Source organism: Sebastes fasciatus, chromosome 10, assembly GCF_043250625.1.
Source record: "Sebastes fasciatus isolate fSebFas1 chromosome 10, fSebFas1.pri, whole genome shotgun sequence".
Lineage (NCBI taxonomy): Eukaryota > Metazoa > Chordata > Actinopteri > Perciformes > Sebastidae > Sebastes > Sebastes fasciatus.
The window spans coordinates 3,749,067-3,775,722 of NC_133804.1; the positions used below are offsets into that span (position 1 = coordinate 3,749,067).

General features: G+C 40.5%; 1 non-coding gene across 1 annotated transcript; it reads left to right on the forward strand.

The window, feature by feature from the left end:
- Positions 1-19,192: 19,192 nt before the first annotated feature.
- On the forward strand, positions 19,193-19,264 carry trnae-uuc (transfer RNA glutamic acid (anticodon UUC)). The gene has a single exon. It is a non-coding gene; the product is annotated as a tRNA-Glu (tRNA).
- Positions 19,265-26,656: the final 7,392 nt, after the last annotated feature.

The following is a 26,656-nucleotide window of genomic DNA, read 5'->3' on the forward strand; positions in this document are numbered from 1 at the left end:
TTTATTAGACTCTCCACGGATCTTTGAAGAGGGCTTGGAGAACCAAAGGCAATTCTCACCAAGGGATACAGATGTATTACCGGTCGATTCGTTCTCTCCCCCTGCACAAAACGTTTCATGAGAGGATGGGCGAAAATGGCAAGAAGAGATTGCTCTTGCATTCACATTACATGGAAAATGTGTTTCTTCTGTAGCAGGCGCTGAAGAAAAAAACCACCTCAAATGAACAATTTTACACAATTCACTTGCAAAACCTACTTATAAAACACTTTTGTATGAACATGAAATGGCATGCTATTCCTGTGTGCACCCATGTGCAAGAAGAACTGATGGGAGCAAGATGGGGAGGGATAAGGGACTTGTAATTTTTAGTTTTGGCATGCTGTTACAAGTACCAGGAAGTCACATTCAAAGGCTGAGTTAAAGAAGAGATCCTCATATTTACTAGGGATGCACCGATTGTGAAACTCTGCGCCGATACAGATGTTTAAAACAACAATTTGGCCGATACCGATAACAATGTTTTTGTTTATTTTGTTTTTGCTGTTACTTATTCTACTTTTGTGAAGACCTCTTCATTTTGGCAGTCAACAAGGCGAATATCGTCCAATTCCGATGTTCGGCCGATAAATCGGTGCATCCCTAATATTTAATTTGCCTGAAAGTATGAAGGATAACAGGGGCGCCATCTCAGAGCTCCATATTGGAAATATACACATATATACAGTAATTACTGTATAACAAAACATGAAATTGACAATGGGTAACACTTTACTTAAACTCATTTAGCATCTCAGCGTATCCTCATACAACCGTTCGTATGATATCTTACGAAAAGTTATTCCTCATTTTTTTTTCATGCGTTTCATGCTTCAGTCTTCACAGGAAACAACTTGGTTAGGTTTGGGCAACAAAACTACTTAGTTAGGAAAAGATTGTGGTTTGGGTTAAAATAACTACAGAAGTGGCGTTACTTAAACACGGAAGTTATGAAACAAATAATTCAACGTTGACTTCTGGATTCACACAGGACACGAACACTGGTCTCCTGGGCGAAAGTCCGATGTTTTTTGACCCATCCATCCACCCTGACCTTCTCCTTACACAGCGTTTATTGCTCTTTATACTTCCTGTTTCATGATTACGTGGATTACATACAAATTGATTTGATTATAAGAATTACAGTGCATTACGTTTCATAGGTATAGCTACGATCCGTGCATGAGAACAGCCTGAGCATCTGTAAGCACTATAAAAACATTTAAGAAGTGGTTTATAACACACTATAATGCAAGCCAAAATGAAGCCATTTTGTGGTCTTAATGTACAGTTTATTAATGTACAGTATTCATATGTAACAATTATAACTTCTTCTATGAAGTCATGTTTTATGTCAACACGACTGTTTCATTGATGTTTATACAGCAGCCTGCACTTACAGGCGCCCACAGGAGGAATAATAGGCTATACTTAAGTACATCCCTGTCAGGTGTAAAGGTGTTAACTGACAAGGATATACTTATGTTAAGGATGCTTTAGCAGAGAAGCAGGAAGAAGTGGGGGATGAGGAATGAAAGGATGGAAATATCAAGTGAAAGAAAAGGATAAGAGAGACCTGTACTATTATACAAAGATTAACTGAACTGCTCACCACCGCTCACAATCAACATTTACATATTTTGTGCCCTGACCACAAATCATTATTTTTCTTTCCTGCATGTGCATGCGAGAGAGAAAAAGAAAGAAAGAGATTGCTTGGGATAGATTAACATTTAAAGCCATTATCTGAATATTAATAATAAGTGCTTGATTTCCAATAAGATGCCACCAGGCAGAAAATCACTAATCATACTCGCTTTCTTTCTCCTCACTGTGGGAAAAAACATTTTCTCAGCTCAGAGAGCGAGAACAAAACATAGAGAGACAGGGAAACAGAAATAGTGAGACGAAAGACAATAGAGAGCAGGAGGAGGGCACGGAGGGGAAAGAAACTATTGAATAGCTGTTTAGAGAAAATATTAGAAAGATGTTGAGACAATTCTCAGGCTGTGTTTTTTACACATAGGCTACACAGGACCCATAGACATGCAGGTGGGGAGATGTTAGAGTCATGGGGCTGCTCATATTCGCACTCCATACTTGGTTTGTGCTGGCAAACCGATCTCATGGGAAGGTGTATAAACAGCACAACATTACAAGGACATTCTGCATGTCAAGAGAACACATTTTAGCCTTTTTGCATGTCATTTGTGCGCCTCTTTTCACGTCATTTTTACGTCACGCAACAAAACTACGGTAACAGCCGCAGTTAGGTCTACGCAACAAAAGCGCTTAGTTAGGTTTAGGAAAAACATCATGGTTGGGCTCAAAATAAGTATGTAAACTATGTAAAATATGTACGGAAACGACATAACAGGTGAGCGGCAAACACGTCACAAACGTCACTATAAAATAACAACAACACTTTGGGACGCTAACACCGGCCTCCTGGTTGAACATCCTGTTTGTTTGACCCGTCCACCTCCCCTCCCACCCTCCATAAGCAGTCTCTCTTACTTTATATTCTACATCACTGGCTCCGAGCGTAGCATATTTACGCGAATGCGTTTACATTGAAGTCAATACAGGCTGCATGGCGTACAAATGCAACCTGGTCTCACAGGAAGGCGTATAAATACATTCCGCATGTTATGTGTACGCATTTTAGCGTTTTCGCGTGTCATTTGTACGCAACGCAAACGTCTGCTGTTAGGTTTACACAAGAAAACCACTAACTTAGGTTCAGGCAAGAAAACCACGTATTTGGGGTAAGGAGAAAACGTCATGGTTAGGCTTAAAATAAGTAAGTAAACTAAGTAAAACATGTACGGAAACAGCTATGGAAAACACGTCACAAACGTCAACAAATAACATGTGACAAATGTCACGTAACTTACAAAACAAAACACCGGTCAACAACGGTCTGGAACACGGGTCTCCTGGTTAAAAGTCCGGTGTTTGTTGGTCCTATCTGCCTCACCACCATAAGTGGTCTTTCAGGCTTTTTATGCTACGTCACCAACTCTTAAAAGAACTTAAAACTCTAGAAACTGAACAAACCCTATTAAGAAGGCCGGCTCCGTGCTGGGGACCACCCTGGAGCCCTTAGAGTTGGTTGTTGAGAGGAGGATGTTGCACAAACTGCTAAAGCATAATGGACAACAGTTTCCACATTCCCTCCACGCTCTACTGGTCAGACAGCAAAGTGTTTTCAGTGGGAGGCTCCTTCAACTCCGCTGTAATAAGGAGCGCTATACAGGAAATCATTCCTGCCCACAGCCAATGACTCTACTCTGTGCTGGGAGAGGAGACTTGGACAACACATATTTTACTTTCAATTTGCACAGTAGAGAATATATATTTTTAATTCTATTTTACTGTATTGTTTTACTTCTTTATCTAGTTTAAAATAGAGTAGTTGGTATGTATATAGAGATTTGTGAATACGTTGTTTTTGTTCTTACCTTGTGTCATTTGTGACCTGCTCCATCATTATGAGTCACATTGACCCCGAAACACATTTTGAGTTATCTGTCTGACTGTAAAGAGGAAAGTCTCAGCTTTATGGCAATACCAAGATTATCTTTCTACGACAAATATTCGATGAGATATGCTCTTTCAAAGTTCGACTGTCATGAAACATTACTTTTGAGAAAAAGGGCATTAAAGATAAGAAGTCATTTTCAGCCATTTTTTGCATTGATTAAAACACATTTATTGAGACTCAAGTCTAAATGAACACAATATGTTTTGGTCAAAAGTGACACCCAACATTTCATAATTTAGCCTATACATACTTTCATACATACATGTGCACATAGTCACGAGCACGTGATGTGCACGTGGCCACGTGCACGCGTATGACCACAAGCAGTACAGTAGTTAGGGCTAGAAGTCCATGTAGAAAATAATCCAAAATGTATGGAATAAAATTGATAAAACATAAAAAAAATATACTGTACATATGATATAATATATAGTATATATGTTTATTTCAATATAATAATAATTATATGAAGAATACACAATTAAAAATATTAAATATGGAGCCATGTGCACACAGGTACATGCACAAACTTACAAGTCCATATCCAAACAATAAAAAACCATACTAGAAAATGGATAACATATTAACAAATATTATGTACATATTATGTATGTACAATATTATATAATATTATATATAATAGAAATATAGATATAATAGAAAGACTATGAAATGTGTTGCCTGTACTCATTCTGCTGGCTTCTCCTGGAGCTCACTGTATCCTTTGACAGGGTCATGTGGGAGCTGATCTTCTCAAGGAGATCCAGATGTTTCTCATCTACAAAATGACATAAAGGGAAAAGCATAAAGTGAAAAATCAAGTCATCTCAAAGATTTTAAGCTTGCTAAATCATGTTGAATCATTGTTGAACGAGGCTTGATCATTATCATATCAATACAGCCCTATATTCATTAACATAGCCTATTCACCATGTGATATCAGATTAATATACAACATATTATTTTACTATATGTTAAGCTATTTCTTTTGCTATTTAAAATGATATCCTCCAAGAGAGACACACCTGAGACAGACAGACACCTATAGACTACACACACTGACACACACATTAGTAGCTGCTATTAATGCTTCTTAGCCTGCTCTAGAGATTTTAAAAGTCTTTAAAACAAACAGATAAAATAAGGATAGTGTAGTTTAACTATAAGAACTTACCATCAGTCATTTCTTTCATCTGGTCGCGTGTTCTCTCCATCTCCTCCGGAGTAGAGAGCGGCGCTGTTTTACAGTTTGCAGCTACACTGGTACTCCCGGCCGGGCGATCTCAGTCTCTTTAACACTGTCCTGATTTAATAACTTTAATCAGAGACATTTCGTGCCATCATCGGCTCAGCCATGAGTGGAATATCTTCCTCCTCGTCTTCCTCCAACTCTCTTTCTCCGTCCTGATCAGCGGATTGAGAGCTAGCCTAGCCTCTAGCGTTAGCCGGGCGTCCGACCCGACTCGGCGCACCCGCTGTCCTCATCACCCGGTGCGGTGAAATAATCTGAATTTAAGTCGGTCCAGTTGTCGTCAGATGTAGCACCTCTAACAGGAATTTAATTTAAAAGTCGAGCAATGTTTTCCTCACGTGAATTCATCTTGTCAAGCCCGTTATCTCCTCTGTCAACCAGCTCTATTGAGCCGAGTCAATACAGCGGACTTCCGGTAAAAACTTTACGACAACGTTATGTTTAAGAGCTTCAAAACTAGACTCATCATTTGAATTTTACATTGATTCTTACTTTGTATTAAAGCTGAGACTTTATTTATTCAGAAACGCATAAAAAAAAAAAAAACTCAAAACACACTTTTTCATAAAAAAACGTGTTTTTACAAGAATGCGCTGCCGCGACATCCGACTCATTTTGATAGAGCGGGTCACATTTGTGTTAGGGATGCATGTTTTTGTGATGTATGTAAATTGCTGCTGTAACACCTCAATTTCCCTTCAGGGATCAAGAAATTCTATCTATCTATCTATCTATCTATCTATCTATCTATCTGAAGCATTTATACACGGATGCGTTTACATTGCAGTCAGTACAGGATACATGGCATTCAAAAGACACGGAAATAAAGAAAGACGTACTTATTGCACGCTAAATGCCTTCTGCATTATTGTTGCATTTATACGCCTTTTTGTGCGAACGGGCTGAAAAATGACGCTCAAAAAGCAAGAACAGCGTTCTTATTGCACTCGAAATGACTTGCGATTACCGTGTCATTCATACTCCATTTAGTGCGACCAAGCTGGTGCTGGACCTGAACTGGCCACCCTCTGTTTCTGCACAGACTGAGCTACTGCCGCCCCCAAGAATTATGGTAAAATGATACGTTCAATGTCAGTAATGAATTCAGTTTACAGCCATGAAATGCCTTGACCTATAATCAGTTACCCCTAACCACAAAATAAATACAACCTTTACCATCACTCTTTTTAAATTCATCCCCTCGCTCTAGTCTTGCAAATACAATAAAATAATTGTCCTTTCATAAAGTGTGGTGTGATCGCTTTGGCTGGAAAGTAAAAAAAAAAAAAATTATGATGGAGCCAAACCAAACCAACTGACATATCAATTAGTAAAGCAAAAGGCAAAAAAAAAAAAAATCTTGGCTTCAGGGTATCAAGACTCCACATGGATGCTTTAGCAAGCCATTTGATAATTGGAGCACAGATGGTGTGTAACATAGCTACAAGTCCATCAAACAGCCAGGGACGACAGCTTTCCTTACTGAGAAACAAATTCAGTCTGCAGCCAGGTCTACTGGAGTTTAATTTGGCGACTGGCAGGGTTCTCATTTCTCGTTCTCAAACTTGTTTCCAGCAAACAAAACTAAGATTCAAGCTCAACAAATCACACTCTCTGCCAAAAACATACTTTCTTTGACACAGAATGTGTCATTTGATGCATGTCAAAACAGCCGCCCCCTATTATTTTCAATGTAAACCCACACGCCGGCGAAGAAGCGCTGTTGTCCTATTTTCCAGCTTTAATGGCGGTCAACACTCCAGGAAAGCAGTTTTTTTTTTCCACAGTTGTTCCCTGGATTGGCACATTCCAACTACTGTACCTTGCTTTTTCTCTAGTCGAGTGATAGCATGTCTTCTTCTGTGGGCTTGTAGCTGTCACAATGGATGAGGTGAAACTTATTGAGTTAGAAAAACATCCAGACCTATGCCAGCTGCAAGCATGTCTGCATACAGATAATATAAAGTAAGACACTTCCTGGTGAGTTCACTCCTTTGTGAGGAAAGTGAAATAATCCACAAGTAACTCATGTATTCAGGGCAGCACTCCAAATTAACTTTACAAATATCCTCACTTAAAGCAGCAGTGGGTAGACATGGAGCAAATGTGATTTAAAAAAGTTTTTATTTTTTTATAACTCCTCCGGTGCTCCTAACGGCATCTGCAAGATTTCACAGACCGGAGGAAAACAACCAATCAGAGCCAAGCTGGAGTTTGCCATCTCTGAGCAGCTGTCAATCACTCGCAAACTCCGATCTAACGGTCAAACTAGGCAGCACTGATATATATAAATACATAAATGTGAATCAATATTCTGTTATCGCAATGCCTATGTTTTCAGAAACCTCTTGTAGCGTACTGTTTAGCTGTAAAATGAGAAAGTTTGTGACCTGGCAGCCATGTTGAGATAAGTGGTGGAAATAAAAAAACTAAGCACCGCCCACCAGCCGGAGTAAACTTTCTCATTTTACAACTAAACAGTACACTACAAGATGTTTCTGAAAACATTTGAGGAGAGAAATAGGCATTACAGTAACAGAATATTAATTCATATTTGATCAGCGCTGCCTAGTTTGACCATTTCATCGGAGTTCGCGAGTGAATAACAGCTGCCTCCGTTGAATGAACAGCCAATAGGAGCGCTCTCTCTCTCAGAACTGACCTGTGATTGGCTAAAGTCTTCCGTCACTATTTTTTAAAGCCTGAAAACAGAGCCATGAGGAGGTGCTAGTAGTCTAGTTATCTCTCAGAACACTTGAATTACAATATGCTGAAAGGTTATTATGGAATTTTGCCCAATGATGCCAAAAACATTCTGCCTACTGCAAGTTTAAGGCCACAGGCGCAGTTTGCATTGGTTCAGCACTGAACCACCCTGGTGGCCGTACCCAAAAATGCATGGAATTTAAATATTATCTATAATTTTTTTAATAACACAGAACTAATCATTTATTGCTATGATTAATAATATTAACCTTGCTGTGACTTCTTGTTGACAGAATAAAAAAATCAACAAAATTGCTTCGCTTGCGGCCAGCTAGGACATTCCAGTAGAACACAATGCAATCAAACTGATTTTGCCGCTGACGCTCACTCACATCGCATTCAGTTAGGGCACATTGTAGTGTATTAACATACCCAACAAGTACTATAGGTCAGTGGTGGACGGTATACTGGGTATATCCCACCTCTTTTTCTGGCGGTTTACAGTATACCCAACTATCAGCCAAAAAGCCATTGGAATGTATAGGAGAATTACCCACTTCCTCTACCTAGTAGTACAGCCACGTCATCAACGGCCACTACACCACTGCTGTAGGCGTATCAACAAGCCTGTAAGGCTCATCTCTGGTTTACTGTCGGGTTTTGCGGTTTGTGCGAGTTTGGTTTCTATGATAATTTTTTGCAATATTCCATCACTCCTTGCTGGTGCCCAATCATTATTTTTTGTGTAAACGATCCCTCTTTTGTACAAATCATGTGAACCCCAAACCTTAAAATTCAAACTGCACCTATGCTTTAAGGCTCCTTTACACTCAACGTACATCGACACAGGTGTTTCCACTTATGTTCCCTGATTGGACCCCTTCTCAGGACTTTGTGGGTATGTGTGAGCATGTAAAACCTTCTGACTCTGCTGTAAGTTCTCTTGCACCTGTTAGGGTAGAACAACTTGCATAGAGTTTTGTTATATCTCATAATACCCCCACACAGTTCCACCCAACCAACTTGAGCAGAGGTCTAATCAGCCCTAGCAACTGAAAATATGTGTGTGGGCGAGCAGGACCTTTGAGTTCACTTAGGCAGGTATGTTTCTAAGGAAATGTAATTGCCTCATTCTTTTGCACACTCATTCATCGTAACTCTTTCAAACCTGTTCTTTAAATATCTGAGAAAAGGTTTGATTACAATGTTTAAGTGGTTGCCCAGCAGCAGCCTTACAGCCTTCATCAAATAAAGTAAAGAAAAATCAATGACTTTAATCTAATTTACAGACATCTGCCAACGATTCTGTCAGTTCTCATCCATCTTAAAGGGGCACTTCCATAAAGTATGGGGACTCGTGAGAGACAAATTAAAACAAGGCTAAGAGTCTGCAGCCATGTTAGCGACTCTTTGAGACTTTTCTTGGATACAGTGGAGCTTTGAGCTAAATACTAACCTCAGCAAGCTAACATGCTTATAATGACAACATGCTAATATTCAGCAGGTATAGCAAGCTAACATTTGCTAATTAACACTGAACACAAAGTAAAACTGAGGATGATGGGAATGTATTATTTTTCAGGTATTTGGTCAAAGTATTGGACAAATTAATTTTTTTGTCTAGAAGGTAACCCACAATTTGCGAAACCCTTGCGAGATGGTTAAAATTAGGCATTGACCTTGAATGGCTAAGGTTAGGCATCGACTTTGAATTCTTAAGGTTAAGGTTAAGCATTGATCTCAAATAATGAAGGTTAAGCATTGACCTTGAATGGCTAAGGTTAGGCATTAATCTTGAATAGTTTAGATTAGGCATTGACCTCAAATGGTTAAGGTTAGGCATTTATCTCAAATAGGTAAGGTACCCTAGTAAGAGTCAACCAGCCAGTGGCTGCATACTGTCAGAGTTCAGCCTTCTGAAAAATGATCGAATTGGTGACAATCAAGATATCTTGGCTTTTGGTTGTGTCTAGAAGGTAACCTACAATTTGTGAAACCCTCGCAAGATGGTTAAAATTAGGCATTGACTTTGAATTCTTAAGGTTAAGGTTAAGGTTAAGGTTAAGCATTGATCTCAAATACTTAAGGTTAAGCATTGACCTTGAATGGTTAAGATTAGGCATTGACCTTGAATAGTTTAGGTTGGGCATTGACCTCAAATGGTTAAGGTTAGGCATTGACCTTGAATAGTTTAGGTTGGGCATTGACCTCAAATGGTTAAGGTTAGGCATTGACCTTGAATAGTTTAGGTTGGGCATTGACCTCAAATGGTCAAGGTTAGGCATTGACCTTGAATAGTTAAGGTTAGGCAATTACCTTGAATAGTTTAGGTTAGGCATTGACCTCAACCAGTTAAGGTTAGGCATTGACCTTGAATGATTAAGGTTAGGTTAGGTTGTTGGGCAGCAAGATTTTGGAAGTCTTAGCACGTTTTCTCAATTCGTGGATTAACATCTAGACACGACCTTGACTTATAGTCCTTAGTATGAGTCAACCAGCCAGTGGCTGCATACTGTCGGAGTTTAGCCTTCTGAAAGGAGTAATGAGCAATAAACGCATAATGTTAAGTGTCACATCATCTCTGTAATATCTGTAGAGAGTTTCCCTAAACTGGCAGCACAATAACTGTTCCTATACGTCAGGGAGAATGTAAAAGTTATTGCGAGGGAATACAAAAGTAGTTCAGTAAAAAAATATTCTCACTGACCCTTTGGTGGCTCCGCACTAATGAGCCGCCTACCTCCTCTTCTCTTCCATGACTGAGGCAAAACATCACCCTATTCCCCTGCCATGAGCTCCGTATAAACACATGAACTTTGTGTTTGACTTTTCTTTCTTCCTACATGGCTCTTTGCTCTTTGCTCACAGGATGATGAAGCTACAATCCTCCACTGATCTCTCTTCAGAAATGTTGGTTGACAGGGGGGGGGGGGGGGGGTCAGAGGTAAGCTACAGAACTGGTATGAACAGGGATTCAGCATTTAGCTCAAGAAGAGATGAAAGTGCTCTGAACCCAGCTCCCTTGTATTTGTTTTATATCTTTTATTAATTATCCCGACTTTGATTTGCTGTCTGGTGGGCAGATTGTTGCTCACCCGTTTGGTAAAGCCGCTCTATAAATACACTCGCCTTAACTTGACTTGAAAGACGGACTGTGCAAATAAACAGTGGAGCTGATGTCTGTAGACCCTTGATGATCAATCGTACCTGGGGCCACTGGTTGCCATGGTAACTCTATCCTCATTATAAGGAACTGGCAAAGCTTACAGCAGAGGAAATCTAAAGAAAGGTGGAGAGAACAGCAGAAACAAAACCAGGGAACGAGTGGAACAAGGCTGAAAGGAAAGCGTGTGTGTGTGAGAGGTACAATAGATAGTACAGATAGTCTAAAGAAATATCCAAATGGAAGGAAACAGCATGTACTAGTTTCATGATGAGGTATTTGACTGTCAAACCCGCTCAGAACAGCTTTTAACGCACTTTGATATCAATTCAACATGTGATTAGAGCTCTGAAATGTCACAATTTGCTTTGATGATGATGGTTGAAAGCACTTCTTCGAATCTCCCGTGAGTCAACTAATGGGTTGATAGCGGGTGACTGAGATGGTCATGATTCCTCTTTCTCTCTTTTTTTTTTCTATGCTCATTAAACCATTCAGTCCCCACTTGTGCCGAGTGGATGAGAGCACAGCTCGGTCTAACTTCCCATGCAACGAAACTGCACCGTCAATTACGTTTTGAGGTAAACACATTTTCTCCTGGATTACGTTTGTTTTTGCAGCCAATTCGTACGGAAAATTGTATAAATGCCACGATAGCATGCAACAATTGCACCTTTCTTGATTTCAGAGTGTCATTTGTACGCTATGCATCCTGTACTGACTGCAATGTAAACGCATCCACGTATGAATGCTACGATAAGAGCATACTCTTAAACTGTTTTTTTAGGAGGGCCTTTTTTTTAAGTGTCTAAAATACGTTTTGCTGCCGGCCTCGTCCACAGCGGTACATAGCTTTGTTCCCGTGTTGGTACTCCTGTCTGCTTTCCCAAACTGGGGGCGTGCCGACCGCCATCTAACACTGACTATGGATAAGTACAACCCCACTTCAAAACACTCTAACTATCCTTTCAATTGATGCATGAAAGCGATGGTTTTGTATGAAAGAGTGAGGATTACTCTCTAAAGGTTATCACAGGTCTCCATGAATTCTTAAGACATTCATGGTCCTCAGAGGATGAATCAGATTTAAGATCGGATTTTGAGTGTACTACATGTACTTGACTACAAATTGGAGATATACTGTACATTCTCTGTAGCAAGCAATTGTTCTTTAGAAGTAAGTATTTTCATCCGAGTGATTATTTCACTCTTACTTTAATAACTACAGCAAAAGAAATCTTCCTGAAAAGCCCGACAACAGTGTGTTCAAACCGCAAGCAACACGTCCTTTCATCTCCTACTGAGGTGGGTGACCAGAGCTGTCTTTACACAGCTTCACACTGACATAAAGCCAAATCTACCCTGGCTAAGATCCTTCATGAATATCCTTTTCAGTCTAAAGGAGAGATGAGCACTGAGCCACCTCTCTAGCAAGCAAAGCAGCCCGAGCAGAACCCCATTTATTCGAGCTGAATGAATGCGGGTGCAAATGGCACCTCGCAACAAAAACATTCCCTCACCTTTCCACGAGAGTTACCTCGTAATCATCGAGGCGAGTAATGCTGAAATCATTTACGGATTGCTTTAAAGTGCAACTGTGAAAAAGACTGGTATGTGGATCTGGTATTCTTAACTGTTCTGAGACAAAGTAAAGATGATGAAACCTCGCAAGTGTGTACGGAGTCAACAAATTTGTTTCCATTGGCGAGTAACAGCAGATTTCTGAGCTTTCATTATCATTGTGCTATTGTCTCATTGTTTTATTTGTTGTGTTTAAAAAAAAAAAAGACAAAAACAAATTCATTATACTTCAGGAATAAGCTTTGGCATCAGCTTTCTCTTTCTGTTTATTTTCACCTCATGCTTCCTAATTTGTGTCTGCCAGATAGCAGCTGAAAAGACACAACTCTATGAGCAGAGAAATACACTGTCTGTCTGCCTGTATAACAACACTAGATAGAAGTAATTGGAGTCAGTTAAACTGCTCGCAGTCCAGTTTGGCCCTTTGACACCTGTAGCAGCTCATAACGTAATAACTGTGCTTACGGTTTGTTTATTAATATCCCTGTTAGCTTTTGCATAGCAGCAGCTATTCTTCCTGGGGTCCGCACAGTTTACATGGTGACAATGCAAAAATACACATTCACACTACTCATCATAATACACCAACATAAGACATCGTAATGCACGTCTACTGTAAAAAAAACAATAACATCTGATACTGTTTAAAGAACACAAACACAAAGAAAATAGACTGAATCTGTCATGATGTAACAGATAAATATCAGATAAAACCTTGTGTGCATAATGTAATGACAGTTTTGTGCACAATGTAATAAGTTATTACATCATGAGAACATTATTACATTATAAACTTAGCAAAGAGTTTAATAATGTTATAAATTCAGCTCATAATGTGATCATTTCAGAATACAGTACCGTCCTTGTTTTCTTAAAGCATAGGAACCCTCTAGTTTTACATGACACATGTGGAGTAGTTCATTTAAAGCAACTGGACTTCGTCTGTTAGGTCTAGAGCAGTTGTTCTCAACCTGGTGGTCCCGAGATCATTTCTGGGGGTCGCCAGATGTAGCAAAAAAAAAAACATTTTAGTCTGGGTAAAGGTTTTTACTAGGGCTGTCAATCGATTAAAATATTTAATCGCGATTAATTGCAAAGAAATTAAAAAGATTGTTCAAAATGTACCTTAAAGGGAGATTTGTCAAGAATTTAATACTCTTATCAACATGGGAGTGGGAAAATATGCTGCTTTATGCAAATGTATGTATATATTTATTATTGGAAATATATTAACAACACAAAACAATGACAGATATTGTCCAGAAACCCTCACAGGTACTGCATTTAGCATAAAAAATATACTCAAATCACAACATGGCAAACTGCAGCCCAACAGGCAACAACAGCTGTCAGTGTGTCAGTGTGCTGACTTGACTATGACTTTCCCCCAAACTGCATATGATCATAAAGTGGGCATGTCTGTAAAGGGGAGACTCGTGGGTACCCAGAGAACCCATTTTCATTCACATATCTTGAGGTCAGAGGTCAAGGGACCCCTTTGAAAATGGTCATGACAGTTTTTTTTTAGTATGACATGGTTGGTACCAATGGATTCCTTAGGTTTTTTTTGTTTCATATTATGTCATTATCTTCACTCTAGCATTAAAAGTGAGCTCGCTACAACCTCCGAAAGATCGTTGCGTTAATGTGTTAAGAAAATTAGTGACGTTAAAACAAATTTGTATTCACCAGGTTATTTTTGTGTTCAAAACAATCATGTAAGGATTTCCCAAAGTTTTGAATTGTATCACAAGCACAAAACAGTTGCGTAGTTTATGATGTAATAATGTAATAATTATATTATTACATTATACACAAAACTGTTTAAAACATTTCAATTATTACGTTATGCAAAGTTATTACGCTATGATTTGCTACAGACACCAAACCAAGTTTGAAAAAGTGTTACATCTGTCTTAAAACTGTGTTCAAAGTACGTGAGGACACACAAAAGTAACAGATGCACATAAGAACAGCTGCGTATGACCAATCATATTTACTGTCATCTCCCAGTTGCACAACAGGGACAGTCTCGGCTGATTTCCTTAACATCATCAAGCACTTTATGCAACGAGTTCATTACACCGAGCACTCAAGCAAACGCTGTCTGAGTTGTGTGAATTGTGTGTGTGTGTGTGTGTGTGCGCGCAGTGAACACAATGTCTGAGTGTCTGGGCATCCGTTTCTCTGGGCATACGGTTGTGTTTTCATATGCATGTGTTTGCTTATTTGACATGCCGCAATCAGACAGAATTAAACACAAGGAGACAGATAATGGGACATTTAATTTACAAAATGATGTGACTGTGAGTGTGTACGTTCGGCTGTGTGTGTGCGTGTGCACGAATCCTCCTGTGATTGTTGCAAATGGGTAGCAGGGGGGTCATTATACTGTGGAAAACATCTGCGTCGCTGCTCTTTTATTTTTTGTACTTAATGTCCAATTATAATAATCACTGTGGACACGCGCAGACACACACACATGCGCACACTCATACAACAGAATGCACATTAGTTGCAGCTCTAATTAAAGTTACAGAGAGATGGCAGCTATGGAGGAACTTCTTAATGTGGTCTTGGCGCTTCCCATTCATTTTCCTCCGCCAAATCAGTGTCTAAATATATCTGTGATATTTGATGTGAGGATTTAAAAGACATTAGATGGAGGACACAGAACGCACTGAGATTAATTGTGTCCTCTCAATAACTTACTAAATGCCCCGGTATCTACCCACATTCAAAGAATTTCGAATACCCAAATGGTGGACATTCACTCCTGCAACTTTTTATCTTCTGCACCACCTGCACTGATTTTATGAGCCAAGGCGTAGGATACAAAGCGGAGTCAAGTGCAACATGCACAGAGGGAATGACAGCGCACTATTGTGTGACTAGATGTAGAGGATTCTCATACACCGTTCGTAGCTACGAAAAGTAATACTTTGCACTGTAATTTGTATATATCCCACAAAAATCAATGCATATTTAATCCACTTAATCGTGAACCCGGAAGTATAAAGACCAACAAACGCCGCGTAGGGAGGAGGTCGGGGTGGATGGGTGGGTCAAAAAACACCGGACTGCTGTTTGTACCCGGCGTGAAACCAGAAGTAAACGTTGATTTATTTGTCAGGTAACATCCGTACTTAATTAACGCCTCTTCCACAGTTTTTTTTTAACCCAAACCACGACAACACATTCTCACTCCCAACTCGTCAAATACCGCTGTTTGGTCAGCATCAAAAACCAACGCACCCTTTAGCAACAGTATGTGACGAACCGGGCTCTCGACTTGCTCCAATGTAAACCCACCAGCGGCGATATTTGACGGTCGGAGAAAGTGACGTAGTATTAATAAGCGTGAGGGTCCGTTCAGGGTGGGCATGAGGAGTGGTGGATGGGTCAAACAAAAACAAGACTTTCAACCAGGAGACTGGTGTTCGTGTCCCGTGTGAAACTCAAAATACCGTTGATTTATTTTGTCATGTCAGTCTTTAGTCATGTGACTCGTCTGTATCATCAGTCACGTGAGTCACGTGAGTTGTTACTATCGTCAGCCCCTTAAGTCACGTAAGTCGCTAGTCAGTGAAGTTAACACCAACCACGACCGTTTCCTAACTCTACCTAAGTTGTTGTGTTGCCTAAACCTAACTTCATGCGAAAACGGAAGTTTATTTGGAAAGGACACTATGCATGTAACGAGTGTACATTGACATGCCGTCCCCGGTCCCGGGCATTGACCAAACAGCGGTATTTGCTGAATGGGAGTGAGAATGTGTTGACCACGATCTTTCACTAAACCTAACCAAGTTGTTTCCTGCGAAGATGGAAATTTATTTTGAAAAGACTGTCTGCATGTAACGAACGAAAGTTGACACGTGCTTCTGGACATTCGTAAGAAAATGCACGAAAAATGCGGAATAACTTTTTGTAAGATAGAAGAACCGTTGCATGAGGATATGTTGACAGGACACACATGGAAACAGCGTTGATAAAAACGAAGATTAAAGGTCCCATATTGTAAAAAGTGAGATTTTTTAATGTTTTTATATTATAAAACAGGTTTAAGTGATATATAAATACTGTTAAACTATCAAAATGCTCAATATACGGAGAAATACACACAGCCCGTATTTAGAAATTGTGCATTTGAAACAAGCCGTTAGGATTTCTGTCCATTTGTGATGTCACAAATATACAATATTTAGACCATTACACGGTTTTAAATATAAACATTCTAAACGTGTCCCGTTTATTTCCTGTTGCAGTGTATGTAAATAACATCAGCTGACAGGAAGTAAACATGGACCCAAACTGCTGCCTAGCAACACAATTCTGTTGCAATTCTGTTGCAATTCTGTTGAAATGCACTAAAACGGAATGTTTCAGACAGAAGATAAATACAGGTATATTCAAGCAGACAGTATGAGGAAAATTAAGTTTTTTTTTAACATTACAGCATGTCAACATGTTCTAGTAGAAACCCCAAATACAAGTAAGAACCTGAAAATGAGCACGATATGGGACCTTTAAGGAATGGATGATGGCATGATGGGAATCAATATTGGTTGTTTGCTCAAATCCTTGAAGTTGTAATCCTGAAGATTCAAGTTCTGGTGGATTTGCGGTTTAATAACGATAGCAAACACTCGCTGAGCAGCTACAGTACTTTGTCAGAAATACAACAGAAGATCCACCTGTATATCAGTTTGCAGTGCAACCAGGAAAAGTTGTGTCGTTAATGAAGTCAGTCAAAAATAACCGCAGCCACAATCTGATTTCATGCTGCACACGGCGCGAGTAGTTTTCCACACAACAGCAGGTCACAGTAAAGTTGATTAGCTCGCTGAGGAGTTGAAGGTGTGCAGTCTGTCGCCTGCAGCTCTTCATCTAACAGCTCACTGTGGCTGCTCCGCACTGTTCATTACTCACTTGCAAAAATTAAAACTGTTCCGCTCTCAGAAGACGATGCCGATGTGAAGCAGCAGTAGGGGGTTCTGTTTACTTTAGTAATGACTTAATACAGTAGTGATACTGAGTAAAGAGAGTGAACAGTAAACAGTGACAAAGTTATCAGTGAGATGAAATGACACTGGTTTACATGTGTGCATTGTTTTCCTGTGAATCCCTCATACGCAGGTAGGCAATCTGAATCCAGAGCGATAATGGTGGACTCTGCCATTACCAATAAAAACTACTATACAGAGAGATACTTACTGAATGTAAATACATTGAATGGCTATCGTGGAAAAAATGCTGACCATATGAAGTATTCACCCATTTTGAATGTTATCAGCCGATTGAATGGGCGTCCTTAGCGGTTATCACTATCATTCTAGTGCTTCACATCGATCAAACTGCTCCTATCACGTTGTGAAAGTGAAACTCAAGTCGTGAATTGAAAGAAAACAACGTTAGGTTTAAACTACATGGTTAGGTTTATGAAAAGATTGTGGTTTAGGTTAAAACAAGTATGTTTGTTACGTAAAATAAGTATGTTTTTTTTTGTAACTTACAGAAGTTATGTAACAAAGGTACGGTAAAAGAAGTCAATGTTGACTTCTGGGTTTCACACGGGACACAACCAGTGGTCTCCTTGGTGAGAGTCATGTGTTTGTTTGACCCGTCAATCCACCCCGACCTCCTCCTTATGCACACTTGGTTGCTTTTTATACTACATAACCTGACCTCCTCCTTTGCTCCTGTATGTATAATTACTACGGCCAATAGTGGTCAGCGTCATGTTCTTGTACTTGTATCGCTGATCAGCCATGTGAATAGATGATTAGGGCCTGAACCTACTAGTGTGTGTAGCAGGCCCCTTCTAACCCATATCTATGAGGTTGATAATCACTGTTATTACACGGCTGTGTTGAATACTTGATTCTGATTGGTCAATCACGGCATTCTGCGGTCTGTAATTTCTGTATTACAGACCGTTGCTATGTATAACAGACCGTTGCTATTGCCACAGTTCTGATGTCGGACTCTGGCGGACCGTTTTTGTGTCAAAATATTGATTTCTTCAGTAAGTAGCCGTGTAATAAGTGGGATAATGGACAGCTAGCGGGTCATTGTTGTGAAAGAATCCCTTTCAGGGCGATGAGAGACCTCTCCACACCTTCTTTCACAACAATGACCGGTTCGCTGTACAGTATTCCTTACATAATGCCCATTCAGTCGGCTGATATCATGTTGACATAGCCGGGCTGGCCATGCCTTTTAGTGCATGCTAGTGCATGTGAGCGTGACCCACTGGCTAGCTCATGGCCGCTGCTCTGCACTGCTCTCATACGACGGTTACAGCTCATAACGCCGTCCCGACTGACATCGTCGTCACGAAAGAGTAGCTCCCACCCTACTTGTTTTACTTTTGTACGGCACTTTTTAGGTGGATGTTTTACTGGCGTCCGGTAGTCGCTTTCAGTCCAAAATAGTGGAAGCGTAGCTCTGTTGCTGGGCGCTGATGTTGCAATGGAACGAACAATTGACTTTCACTTCTTGGCAATATACAGTACGTTCTTTGCCGTAAGCACAGTTAGCCGTGAGCTGCCGGCTCAGCCATGTTGAGAGCCGTGTGGAGGGAATGTGCTCTGAATTATGCACCTTTAAGGATAACTTTAAAATATCTGTGTATTTATTTTCTAATCAGCTACTAAATGGACCTGGTGGTGAGCTTCTTTTCTCAACTGCTGTTTCCAAGATCAGAAATGAACTTTGAACCACAACTTTTAAGCCAGCATGCACAAAAAGTAATTAAAGTGCTCAAAAAAATAAAAAATAAAAAATGTTACATATACAATTCCATGATAACTGGGCAACTCCATGTGCTGATGAAGATCATGTGATATCATCAAAAGCATTCCACAAAGGACAGATCCAGACAAAGTTTACCAGGCATCTTTCCCATATGATCTAGCAGTCAGGATTCCTGGTTTTCACCCAGGTGGCCTGGGTTCAACTCCCGGTATGGGAACAGTTCAGTAAGATTTCCTTTCTAAGGGTCGGTCAACTCTTAACTTAACTACCCATTTTGTAATTTAAGCACGACGACTTGCGTTAGGCTGTTTTCCCATTGGAATTGTAAAAGCTTCATCTTAAAGTGAGAGAGTGAAACCAACAGTTGTCACTGAGTCAATTCCACTTTTTTTAAACTGGAATACATATAGTGCTTCACACACACAATATTTAAGGTCAATGCTAGGATGTGAACTGGATGGTAATATCTTCTGGACTCTATCTTTTTATCAGCTGCTGGATAAGTTGACCAATGGGACATACTCCTAAAAAAAGCTGGTGTAGTCTTCTAAAGGTGAGAGAAGAAGTCTTGCTAGGAAAACCAGGACAGGGAACCTGAATGATTAATGCCTTCAGTTATTCACCAGCTAAGGTCAGGCAGCTCCTGGGCCGTTGATCGGGTGTCAAATACTGTGTTTTAAGAGAAAAGCTAAATATAAAGGCTAAGGCTGTTAGAGTTAATGTGATAATAACGTGTTAACACAAATTTGTTTTAACGCTACTAATTTCTTTAATGCATTAACACAACTTGAGATTTTTAGGTTGTAACAGGCTCAGTTTTGAAGCTAGAGTGAAGATACTGGCAGCATATGAAACTAGAAAAACCTAATGAATCCATTGGTACAAACCATGTCATACTAGCTTGTCATAAAGGAGGCTAAATAACGCTCAAAACTTGCACTAAATTTTGTCGAGGAAAAACTGTCATTGCCATTTTCAAAGGGGTCCCTTGACCTCTGACCTCAAGATATGTGAATGAAAATGGGTTCTATGGGTACCCACGAATCTCCCCTTTACAGACATGCCCACTTTATGATAATCACATGCAGTTTGGGGCAAGTCATAGTCAAGTCAGCACACTGACACACTGACAGCTGTTGTTGCCTGTTGGGCTGCAGTTTGCCATGTTATGATTTGAGCATATTGTTTTATGCTAAATGCAGTACCTGTGAGGGTTTCTGGACAATATCTGTCATTGTTTTGTGTTGTTAATTGATTTACAATTATAATTATATACATACATTAACATAAAGCAGCATATTTATTCACTCCCATGTTGATAAGAGTATTAAATACTTGACACATCTCCCTTTAAGGTACATTTTGAACAGATAAAAAAATTTGACTAATTTGCGATTAATTGCAATTTAATATTTATTTGTTATTAAATTAAGTTCTGTATCACTGTATTGATTAGCACGTTTCCATCTGTAGACTAGCTAGAGTTAGATTTTTCAAGCAAGCGGCTACTCAAAACTAGCCTACTGACTGCCTCGGATGTGTTCGCTGGTGACGCTCGGCCTCACAGTTCACAGCGAGAGTCTCCCGAGCTGGAAGGTTTTTCACTTGGCAGTCAAAAGGCATTCTGGGAAACGTTGGAAATCACAACATTGATTTGGAGGGAGACAAAGAAAGAGAGAAAAAGAAGAGGAGATTTTCCTCCCGAGGTAACTTTCCTACACCCTCTCTTATTTTTATCTCTGCTTATTCTGCCTGAGAAAGGGAAAGCAGGGACTCATGAGTCATCCTTCCATTATCCATTCACCCATCCATCCGTGCACCCCCTCCTCCGTCTCTCTCCTCCCTTCTCGTACATACACTTTGTCTCTCTTGTCTCTCCGTCCATCTCCCTCTCCTTCACCCCTCTGTGAGCCTCTCCCCGCTTTCTCCCAAAATCCAATTAGTCGGAGCTGACTCTTTCCTCTGCAGGACTACTGAGAAGAGAGAGAGAGACACAGAGAGAGGGAGAGAGAGAAGGATGGGAAACACTGCCAGCAGAAATCCTTAACCAGAATTTTCTCAACCTAAGCTTATCCCCTGTGGTTTGACCACAGAGAACAGAGGAAGGGAAACAAGGAGGTGAACAATTGGAGGACAGGCTACTGGCAGAATCCGTCAGCAGAAATCCCCTGCCTCCAAATGTTCGGTTCTCTTTTATTCTGAAGGTGTGACACTAGAGACGGGTCATACACAATTAATATTTTGAAACAGTGTTGAATTTTTTAGTAAGTAAGTAATCTATGGCCTCTGTTTATTAGCTGGACATATAACGTGAAGACACTCACTTGCAGACATTATTATAGTCCTTTCACATTTATACTGCACCTAAAATAGACACAGCAAATCTTCATTCCCTTCATGATGTTACTAAAACTCCCCCTCTGATGAGAATAACAGCGAATTACAGTAAAAATTTAATAATATGAAATTATTCCTTCATGAGTAGCCAAATTATATTTCTTGTTAGACAGGGGTAATATACAGCCCAGTCGCACAGCAGTTCATGAAATAGTCACAAAATGTAATGGATTGATTGGTGTACATTGACACAGATTTCACTTTTTTTCCCCTGATGGTTGGCACAAAATCAATTCGTATGTAATCCACGTAATTGTGAACCAGGAAGTATAGAGGGAGGCGAACGCTGCGTAGGGAGGAAGTCGGGGTAAAAAAAACACTGGACTTTCGCCCAGGAGACTAGCGTTTGTGTCTCATGTGAAACCAGAAGTCAACGTTGATTTATTTGTCACGTAACTTCTGTACTTAAGTTATGCCACTTCCAGTGTTAATTAAACCCTAACCACGATCTTTTCCTAAACCTAACTAAGTAGTTTTATTTTGAAAAGACTGATGCGGAAATTGACACATGCGTGCTGTGTTGCTGGATATTCGTAAAGGGGAGACTCGTGGGTACCCATAGAACCCATTTTCATTCACATATCTGGAGGTCAGAGGTCAAGGGACCCCTTTGAAAATGGCAATGCCAGTTTGGAGCGTTATTTAACCTCCTTCACAACAAGCTAGCATGACTCGGTTGGTACCGATGGATTCCTTGGGTTTTGTAGTTTCATGATACCAGTATCTATCTGTATCTTCACTCTAGCTTTAAAACTGAGCCTGCTACAACTTTAAATTGGCAAGTTGCGTTAATGCGTTAAAGAAATTAGTAGCGTCAAAACAAATTTGCGTTATTATTGCGTTACCTTTGACAGCCCTAGTTTTTCCTTTTACATTTTGAACCAATCTCCCGACAGGAGTTAGATGAACTAACACAGCGCTCGTCATTAGATGAAGGTCATGGTCATGGATGGAAAAAGACAAGCTTGACTACTTGTATGAGGACACTGGGAAGAAACTGCGTCATGTTTGGAAACCAGATGTTTCTGCTGTAGTTCAAACCTTTAACCTTCGTTGACTGTTGTCCACTGACTAAATATATGGCTAAATACATTATGGATACATTATTATTGGATACACGTAGAAAATAGTAACATTCATCTTAATGAGCAGGACAACTACATTAATCGGCTGTGATTTAGCTTCTGTGAGTGAGTCGGGCTCCTGGAATTTATTACATCAAATTAGATTAAAAACTAAATGAGCAGCATGAACTGCCTTCATGAGGTTTTCATGATTGAGAGGGCTCCGCACAAATATAGCCACAAAAACAAATCAATTGAACACCGGGGAGATAATGGTGATAATGGCCTGAGAGAATATGCTAGCTTGGTAATAGCTGCAATTTTAAAGACTGTAATGAGAACACTGAAACCTGGGTACACAGAGCACGATGCCTTCTCCATTTGCTGGTAATTGCAGACAATGAGAAGATGGAAGTTCTCCAGATTTCCTTGAAAGCTCAATCATCGGCGACAGCCTATCTACCTGTAAGTATACAGTGTGTGCGCTGCATGTTCTCATACAGAGATAGACTTTCTGATTTGTTTCCATCTTCAGCCTTGTTTCTGCACCCGCACTCTCCAGAGAATACTTGTCAGTCGAAGCGTACGTTCATCGTGTATTCATGATCTTTGATTGTTTATGTTTCACTGGCAGAGCTATCGAACCGCCACTGAAGTTCAATATTTCAGAACTTCAACTCCAACCCGGCAGACCCTTATACGAGCTCTCTTGAATAAAAGCACCGTGAGATCAGGGAAGTGCTTGGATCTTCCTGATCCACCAGCAGGGCAGACATTATGTTTGATGCTTCCCCCATTCACCTTTCATCTGCTGCTGCTACAACCTAATGTGCCCATGTTTAATCTAATCTGATCACAAGAAGCACCACTATCAATCACGCAAGTCATCGCGTGCGTCTCGCCGATTCAATCTCCTAATCGGACAAAGATGTGGAGACACGAGGGTTTTCCCCCCTTCTATGACATTCCAGGTGGGATTCAGTGTTTTTCTCATCCCAACGTGTCATATTGGGGGGCAAACTATTAGCCGTGCGGGCCATGAAAGATTAACACAATTATTCTTAATCAGCATTGGAACAGACTTCCAACGTCCTGATCGGAGTTGAACACAGCCAGCCAGCTAATATGCTAAGTAGCTGATAAACCAGCTATCTGGCAAAGTCTTGTATTTCCCACAGGCGATGACGAGTTAATTGCAGAGTTTTCTCTTAAATTCTCAAGTTTAGAAAAATGATGGATGCAAAGCACTCTGGCAGAGCTCATATCGGCTGGAAAACTCCTCCAGCTTAGCGCATACATAGAGAGTAAACTCGACAGAGACGACAAAGATGTTCCATCCGCTGCTGAGGCTTCTCTGTAAATCCTCCTTTTTTTCTCGTCAGAAAGTGCATTATGGGTCAGTGTACAAAGCTTTCGCATGTAAGGTAATCCTGTCAAAGTGTCTCTGCTGGTGCCGGCCTTGCTAGCGGAGGCCTGACAACACAGGGGGAAAGAAGGATGTAATATATTCCACATAGAGAGTTAAGGCTCATTCAGTATGAAATGATCCACTCTTGAATGTGCATGATACTGATGGCTGCTTAAGTGGAAATATCATAATCTCATAACTCTTGCTGCTTTAGTGTTTGAATGCTATTCCTTATACCGGGAAAGTTTCACGACCCTTTGACATAACCATTACCCATCGCACTTTATGTTGTCAGGATGTGTTTCCAAAACTGCAACAGTACATGTCAATGGGATTTGTACAGTAAGTTGAACTGATCATGAAGTTGTACTGTGTCGATGTCCAATGAAAACCATGTATCTCTGTGTATTGCATACATCTGTTGTATGTACATACAGTGCAAACCAAGGCCTAAACCAGTAAGCTCTCATTCGTTTTGGATCATTCACCCCTTTGGAAGAAGAAATATTTTCACACAAACCTCCCTCCCCTTTATAGTGTATTCAGTCAGTAGTTAAATTGGTTGGTAGTACAGATGCTAATTTTGAAAAATGTTCTTAACCGATAACCGACCCTCGTTAACCGATATTAACCGTTAACCAACAAGATTTGTGCCTCACATACAGCGGTGCACCAGCTGCAGATATTGGTTGACGGGAGTCCTCAGTTCACCGTCCGGGAGCGTTAACTTAGCAGCTACGATGCTGCGTGTAGTGTCGCGGCCATGCAGCCACTTTCCCAGTAAAAGTCTCCACCGCACATTTAGTTTAGTTTAGCAGGTTGTCAGCTGTGTGTCTGCCCGGCGTAACTTTAGCGAGTGGCCAATTAACAGTGTGTGTATTTGTGCTACGTTAGCAGCTCTAGCATTGCCGGAGGCTTCGTGCTCGCCACCGCACACGTAGTCTGCGTAACTTTAGCGAGTTTCCAACAGTGTGTGTGTGTGTGTTGGCGGTGAGTGTGAGGTTGTTGGTGGCGTTCTAGCTGTGAACGTAGGTGTAGCAGTGTGTGTACAGTTTATTTGTTGATGAATAAATGCTACGAAACTTCAACTCCTCCGCTGAATGAACGGTTGGCATTTTCGTTGCTAAATGATGTAAACGATCAAGTAATCAATTAATCTACTAATCGTTTAATTGCTTGATTACAAAATACTGAGCTGAAGCTCATCAGGATAATTAGCTCTTTCCAAGGTCGAGGATGAACTTTGAGCATCCATTTACTGTACATACATTTCCATTACCACTGGAAAATGACGATTATGTGATATGATCAAAGGCTCTATAACGGCTGCTAAATGGACCTTGAGGTTACATTGTTTGGTCAGCTGCTATTTCCAAGGTAGAGAATGAACCTCATCACTTCATACCGTTACACATGCATCATCAACACATAATCACAATGTGGCTGCAATAGAAAGGTGCAACAGCATTACATTCATTTGCTATAATAGAATAAAGCCAGGCATGCGTAAGGCATAGGCCATGCACGTGGCACGGTGCACTGTGCCACGTGCATCGCAACAGCTCAAGTACGGGTCAGGACGTAACAGACCAAGCCCAAAGGAAGAGCGCAAGGGTTTGGAGCAAATTTTTCGTAGTGGCCAAACAGTGGTACTACAACTTCTGTGTCTGTCACATGATGCCGTTGGGCCCAAAAACACTTTTTCCCATAGACTAATATGGGGCTCCTAATCTGAATTTTACCTAGGGCACCAAAAGGGCTTGAGCCGGCCCTGAATAAAGCAACAACGGCAAAAAATGTTTGTATGATATTTATTGCTGAAGGTGACGATAAACAGCAAAAACTTCTTGTCAACTGTGTTCCTCTTTGTTGCCTCCAGCAGGGAACGTGCCCCAACTAAAACACGAACGCAGTCCATCACCATCCTAACAGCCTGTGGATTAGAGTCAAGCCCTTCTACTGGGAACTACTTAATGCTTGTTTCAGCAGGGCGAATTAGATTTTTATATCTATCTCATTGTACAGACAGCTAGCTGGCAGAAAGAGTGTGAGATAACAGAGAAGAACAAAAGGGAGACAGAGGCAGAGAGACTTTGAACTGTGGATGATGAGCTTTTTAAAAGACACACTGAGACAGACAGTTTGCCAGCCAGCCAGACGGAGCCACGAGGGGCAGATCCTGCTGTCTGATTGCAGCTTGCGACTAGTCACAATGAGAGAGAATGAAAGAGGGAAGCGCAGAGGGAAAAGTGAGGGAATAGTAGGATAAAACATGAGAGTGTAGGGACAAAAAGGACGAGTCCAGACTGTAGACAGGAGGAGAGGACAAAGGGAAGAGGGCTGCATGATAGATGGTGATGAAAAGACACACAGAGAGGGACAGACAGAGAGGAAGCGACAGTGGTAATTACACCGATAAATACATGGGGCCTCTATGTCGGAGTCAGATCTTCCCCACTGTTTAGAGCTATGGCTGCTCTCTCTGTGTGTGTGTGTGTGTGAGTTATGGACATTGCAGCATGGACGTGGGGCAGAGACAGCATCAAAGATGTTTTATAAATGTCATTGTGAATCTGGTGACTTTGTGTGAGCTGGAGCACAGACAGAGGAAGACTGGTGTTTCTCATCTCATCATATCACCTAACTTTACAGAAGTCTACATTTTGTGATGTTAAAATGAATTGGCTATTCATACTATGAGACAAAAAGGTAACCTACCTACACTGCTTTTCCAGTTTTC